Source organism: Cebus imitator, unplaced genomic scaffold (assembly GCF_001604975.1).
Source record: "Cebus imitator isolate Cc_AM_T3 unplaced genomic scaffold, Cebus_imitator-1.0 Scaffold127, whole genome shotgun sequence".
In the NCBI taxonomy this organism is placed as follows: Eukaryota; Metazoa; Chordata; class Mammalia; order Primates; family Cebidae; genus Cebus; species Cebus imitator.
This window is the reverse complement of record NW_016107442.1, coordinates 1,684,342-1,691,707: the sequence shown is the minus strand read 5'-3', so window position 1 is coordinate 1,691,707 and position 7,366 is coordinate 1,684,342.

Sequence of the window (7,366 nt, the reverse complement as noted above, 5' to 3'; positions counted from 1 at the left end):
AAAACAGAAAAAAGAAAAGAAAATAGCATAAATCTTAGGGCTAAGAGATAACAGGATGATATAAAAGGGAATATGACAGCATAAAATCATGGGACGATACCCAAAGACAACAAGCTAAGATAATCAAGGTGTAAAGTGAGAAGGGTAAAGTTTAAAATATTAAAGCACAAAAATCTCTATGTAAAATTTAATGGGGAGAATGGACACTAGAATACTGGATCAGTGAGGGTGGTTTTTATGTCAGTGGGGGCAGGGGGAATGGGATTGTGAGGATGAAGTCATGGAGGCAATGTTGACATATGTTGAGGAAAAAAAAAAAAAAGAAACCACCCAAGAACGGAGATACAGCCCCCCCACAGAGGGAATCAGGACAACTGAGCAGAGGAAAAAGAAATTACTTATTTGAAGAGAAAATTTTAACACATAAAATATGTCCTAAAATTGTAGATGAAATAACATCAGAGCATTTGAGGCAAAACATAAAAAGAATAAGACATCCAGACATTTCTTGGGGAGAAATTTTAATTGTGTTAATAAATTAAAAGCTGCTTCATTCAAAAATGCAAAAAGAAAACAGAAAACTATGTAAAAAGGGGAAAAGTGGGCTGTCTTCAGACTTTCCTATGTTAAATACCAGAAGATACCAGAGAAACATTCACAAAACTGATCAAAGAAAAGTTTGTGATTCATAAATTTTTAGACCCTGCAAGTTTTTATTGCTGTACAAATCCAAAAGAAAGCAATTCTTAAAATAATGTGAAGTCTTAGACAAAGAAACCACCCATGTGGCCATGCCAAGGAAAAATAGCTGAAGACATTCTCTAGCTAACATTGAGATGAATCAAAATCAAGGGCTCAAAAACAGGAAAGTAAATCTTATAAAACAGATGACAGAATTTTGTAGGAGATTGTATCTCTATAATCATAAATAGTGTTAACTAAGTGAAAGTAGATATCAAAAATCATTAATGGAAGCAGACACAATGTTAAAGTTATTACCGAGAGCAACAATTCATATTCAAGTTCTTGTATTAACATAAGTGAATAATACAAGGCAGAAAACTGGGCAAAGTTTGCTACATTCTGTTTAATACAGATGACAGAGTAGAAAAGTTTTTTGGGTTTTATTTTTTTTTTCAATTTATTTTAATAATCACCAAAAGTGTAAAATAGAATGTATAAAACAGACCAGGCACAGTGGCTTACACCTGTAATCCCAACACTTTGAGAGGCCAAGACAGGCAGATCACCTGAGGTCAGGAGTTCGAGACCAGCCTGGCCAACATGGCGAAACCCCATTTCTACTAAAAATACAAACAAAAGTCAGGCCTAATTGTGCATGCCTGTAATCCCAGCTACTTGGGAGGCTGAGGCACAAGAATCCTTTGAGCCTGGGAGGCAGAGGTTGCAATGAGCCAAGATCATATCATTGCACTGAAGCCAGGGTAACAGAGAGAGACTCTGTCTCAAAATAAATAAATAAATAAATAAATAAATAAATAAATAAATAGTAGGAATTAAAATAAAATAAACGCAAATTAACATGATCCATGGAGTTGAAGAAGGAAAATAAAGGATATGTTTTTATATTTATTTTAAAACAAAATTTAATACATGAAGCCAACCAAATCAATCTGATAATAAAGAAAATTATCCATTAAAACACAAAGATTGCAAGATTAAGGTAAAATATAACAAACAAATGTCACTTCCAAGATAGTATGGGTAGCATTTACCTACTGCCACACCTGCTGCAAGTACTTTGGAGTTATTGATTCATTTAGTCGTTGCAGAAACCTCCTAGGCAGTACTACTTTTGTCCTCATCTTACAGATGAGGAAACTAAGATGTAAAGAAAAGAGCAATTTGAAATACATTGAAACTTCATAGGAACATTAAAAATAAAAAAGAGCAAGTGTTCACCAAGGTCAAACAGAAGCCTATAGTAGGGGTTGCAATACTGAATATCAACAGCTCCAAGCATTGTGTACAAGGAGCATCATATAATTTTGTTAGAAGGCACGAGCCAAAATTAAGGTGAACAACCATCAACTTTTTTATTCTAGACATCATAAAATTGTTAAAAATAACTGAAAAAATTGGGAATCACTATCACTGGAAGATACTTTAATACACCTTCCTCAACCTTTGACCAATCAAACAGTCAAGAATAAATATCGGAGACATTTTAGCAATTATAAGGTGAACTATTTCAACATGCCGAGCCCCAATTTTCTTTTTCAAATATCATATTAGAATATTTTGACAAGAGGGGACATATTTCATATGCTCCTAAGATACTATTTCTTTGATTTTATATACATTAATATGTATACACAGAAAAATACCTAGGATGACATCAATTAAATGCTGTATTAGTTTAATTTTCTTGTAGGGGTTGGGTAGATTGTAATGGTCTTCGTCGCATTTTTGAATTTTTTAGATTTTTAAGATGTTCACAAAAAACTTTTATAGTTAGCAAGTTTATCCATCTAATATCCATGCATCCAAAATGTGCTTTACTGAGCCCTTAATTAAGTGTCTTGGTTGGTGTTAGCAAGATTAAGGTAAAATATAACAAACAAATGTCACTTCCAAGATAGTATGGGTAGCATTTCTTTATTATCAGATTGATTTGGTTGGCTTCATGTATTAAATTTTGTTTTAAAATAAATATAAAAACATAGCAAGTGATGACTGACCCTGAGAAAAAATATTAATAAGAAAAGGAAAAAAACACTTTATAGTCAGTAAAGAATTCATAAACTTGACACTTAACGAACACAGCTGTACAAGCTAGGAGGTTGAGCGGGTTCAGCTTTACATGAAGGGCAAAGAGTTCTAGCCTCTATTTCCAAGAAAGGCACCTCACTTCCATCTCCACTGCATAAATAGGGTGAGAATTCTACCAAGTGCTTTGAAGTGCTCCATTGCATTACCAAGGAAATTTTTCATGCCCTCTTGACCTTTCCCAACTGCTCTGTAGACCCTCTGTCTATGTCCCTATCTGAATACCAGGTGAAAGTACCTGTCTATATTCCCTGAATGCTTACTACAAAAGGAATTTGGAGGACAGGGTCTGAAATCTGTATTTCTCTGAAAGGTCCAGACTGTAAACCTTTGTAAAATCTGTCCCTAAAACTAGATGCTAGCCATGTGACAGTAAAAAAATTGCACAGACCCCTGCCCTCCTGGAATTCATATTTTAAAGGATAGTCAGACATTGTATAAGTCATTACCAGCATGATGAATGGAACAAAGGATAGGGGATGGATGCCATGAAAATCTATTTTTCTTTTCTCTACTGTACCTTTTTGCATTGCTGATTATCCCAATGTGGACCTTGTTACCTTCTGTTTTGTTCTGTGCTTCTCCATGAGCACATCTGTTTTTTCAAGTAGTCAGTTTCTTGCAGGCATCTGCAAAATGCCCTCAAATTAAATACTCAGTAATGTCTTGCTAAAATGAATAAAGAGAAAGCATTAAGTCTCTCAATAGGCTTTTCTATATCAATATTTTCTATTTAGACACAACTTTCAAGACACTAGGAGGCATGTTTATTTCATTATCTTAAATCTTGCACCAGACAATTATTTAGTTTTTCTTTTTTGCTTATTACCTAACTTTGAGAAATTATGAAATGAGTGTTTACACTTAGAAAGTGTAAAGTTAACCTTGTACTTACCTACAGAAATAAGTGCTAGGTGTTAGTGACATGTTCCCAGTGTACCAAGAATACTGAAGTGTTTACTTCTTTTGTTGCAGTAAATATGGGAGAGAAGTTTCCTGATTCTGAAAGGGGAAGGGATAGCTGCACTGTGAGAAGACCACACCCTTGTCAGTGATTTAGAATATACAGCTGGTCCTTGAACAACATGGGTGTGAACTGTACAGGTCCTCTTCTATATACATATTTTTAAAATAAACATTAACAAGAAGTGTTTCTTCTTCTGCCTCCCTTCCACTTTCTCCACCTCTTTTGTCTCTGCCTGTCCTGGAACACAGCAAAACTAATCCCTCCGCTTCCTACTCCTCCTCAAACTACCCAAGACTCAAGACCTTTATGATGATCTATGATATAATTAGGTTTTGTTTCCCCACCTAAATCTCATCTTGAATTATAAGCCCCATAATCCCCACGTGTTAAGTGAGAGACCAGATGGAAGTAATTGAATTATGGGTGTGGTTTTACCCACACTGTTCTTATTGGTAGCGGGTGAATTCTCTGAGACCTGATGGTTTTATAAGGATCTCTTGCCTCTTCACTAGGCACTACTCCTTCCTGCTACCTTTTGAGGAAGATGCCTTGCTTCCTCTTCACCGTCTGCTATGATTGTAACTTTCCTGAGGCCTCTCAGCCAAGCAAAACTGTGAGTCAATTAAACCTCTGTCGTTATAAATTACTCAGTCTTGGGCAATTCTTTGTAGCAGTATGAAAACAGACTAATGCAGTCTATTTCCACTTAATGAATAGTAAATACATTTTCTCTTCTTTATGATTTTATTTTTCTTTTTTTTTTTGAAGAAAGGGTCTCACTTTGATATAGTTTGGTTGTGTCCCCACCCAAATCTCATCTTGAATTGTAGCTTCCAAAGTTCCCTTATGTTGTTCGAGGGACCCAGTGGGAGATAATTGAATCATGGAGGCAGTTTCCCCCCTACTGTTCTTGTGGTAGTGAATAAGTCTCATGATATTGGATGGTTTTATAAAGTGGAATTTCCCTGTACAAGCTCTCTTCTCTTTTCTGCTGCCATGTGAGACATGCCTTTGACTTTCCACCATGATTGTGAGGCCTCCCCAGCCATGTGGAACCATAAGTTTGTTAAACCCTTTACTTTTGTAAATTGCCCAGTCTTGGGTGTGTCTTTATCAGCATTATGAAAACAGACTAATACACACTCTCTGTCGCCCAGCCTGAAGTATAATGTTGTGATCATAGTTCACTGTAAACTAAAACTCCTGGCTCAAGTGATCCTCCCACCTCAGCCTCTTAAGGACCTGGGACTGCAGGTGTGCTCCACCATACCTGGCCAACCTTTTTTTCTTTTTAACTTTTTTGTAGAGACAGAGTTGCTCTATGTTGCTCAGACTGGTTTTGACTCCTGGCCTTATGTGGTCCTCCTGCCTGGGAAGTGCTAGAATTACAGACATGAGCCACTGCATTTGGCCTTCCTTATGATCTGATTAAAAACATTTTCCTTTCTCTAGCTGACTTTTTTCTAAAAATGAAGTATATAATACATGTAACATAAAATCTGTGTTAGTTGACTGTTTATGTTACCAATAAGGCTTCTAGTTAAAAGTATGCTACTGGTAGTTATGAGTTTGGGGGAAGCTAAAACTTACACACATATTCTTGGCTAGGGTCATTTCTTATATCCCCTGACATTTTCAAAGATCAACTGTATTCTATTTTGGGAGATACGGCATTGAGACCCAGTGAACCTATCAGTTCTTTCCCCATTCAACAATTTAGGTGAGCTTACTCCCATCAGCTGTATCATGGATAAGAGGAAGTTCCGTCACCTGATCCACACACGTGGATTCTGAAAATGTGGTAACTTTGGACCAATAGTGGGGAGTTAAGATTACCGTGGCGATTTTGCTAGTGCTTACTTTTTTTACTAGGAGTAAGTACCTGGGCATTAATTGATTTATGTCGAACACTGTGAATTTGGGATAATTGGATTCAGTTGCTTTCACTGAAGAATTAGTTGGGTCTTCCTCTATCCTCAGTGCCTAGCATAAGGATTATTAACACTGAAATATCCTGTGAAGATAAGACCAGCGGCTTCAATCAATAAAATTATAAGACTTTGATGCCGAGACCTGAGTGTTATAACAAGCGGGAAACAGAAACTTCTGAATTTTGTGCAGCATGTCATTGTCATCAGTCTTCGCCAAAAGGTCCTCTATTGCCTGCTCTGATTTTCTACCTCTGTTCTCTGAGGCAGGGACCACCCTCCCTTCTCTAACTCATTTTTCCAACTAACCTAAGAGACACATGGTGTAGTATTGCATCCTTAACAGCCTCATATTTATGGAAGGGCTTCAAAAGTAATACTTGGTGATGATTATAGTTAAGGTTGAGTTTCAATTCTGGCAGGCCTAAAATTGAGAATCAGATGGAGTTACATTAAAATATCTTTTTAAGCCTAAAATGTAACATATCCTTCTCTCAGATGAGAGAATCAGATAGTTAATAACTAGTGCATAGGCTCAGAATGTTTTCAAAATTGAAATAAAATCTGGTTCTTGTATGTGAGATATTCCCACACTGCTGAAGTTACTAGAGACTATGCAATCATCAGTACTATGAAATTTCTCAAGATGCATTTCCATGTGTACAGTTATAAATTCATCTCATAAGTCAACCTCAGCTGTGTTATCACTGTAGGAAGGAGATTGACTGCCCTTTCCCCATGTGCACACTCATGATGCCTCCTCCCCAAGAGCCTGTCATTTAGTTGAAACTAATAGGCAACATTTATTGAAGAACTACCCAGAGCACATGGCAAGCACCATACCAGATTTATCTCATTTGTCTTCATTTATCACACATCATGAGACAGGTGGTATTTTCTCTTTTTAGATGATGAGACTCAGGCCCATAGTAAGTAACAAACCTACATTCATACAGCTATAAATCATATTTAGAAAAACATGTTAGAATAGATATAGTGGATCAGAGGAGAAAGCTACCACTATGGCTGGGATGTCACGAAGGTTTAAGAATGGTGCTCATTTCAGAACTCAAGCTTGAAGCAGTGATTTGTGTAACAAGAAAAGTAGACTACCATCTGGGCAAAGAATTAGATTTCACACTAACTAGTTCTTTCATATTTATTCATCATTTATAAAACATATATTGATATTGACTATGTGCCACATACTGGTTTTATTGCACTCGAATCAACTTTGTATTAACAGTCAAAATCTGTACCCTTGTATTGCTTGCTTCTCTTGGGAGAAGGGAGAGAGAAAATGTACAAATAAACATGCAGTGTCAGTTTGTAATAAGTCCCATAAAGATGAATGCGACAAGCTTAGGGAACAAAGAGTGATGGGGTGCAGGGCTGCACTGTCATATATAGTTATCAGTGAAGACCTCATTGAGACTTGACAGCTTGCTGGAGAATGGGAGCCACTGGTGTATCTAGGGGAAGAAGATTTCACATGAAGGCAATGGCTAATGTGAGGACTTGAGGTAAAAGATGAGGTCAGAGAAGGGCCTGGGACCAGGTAACTCAGGCTCTTAATTAATCAGCACAAAAATGTAGATTAAACCTGTGTGTATGTTAGCGGAGCAATTTAATTTAGATGCTTAAAACGGTAACTCTGGCTGCTCCTTTTGTTTTTTTCTTT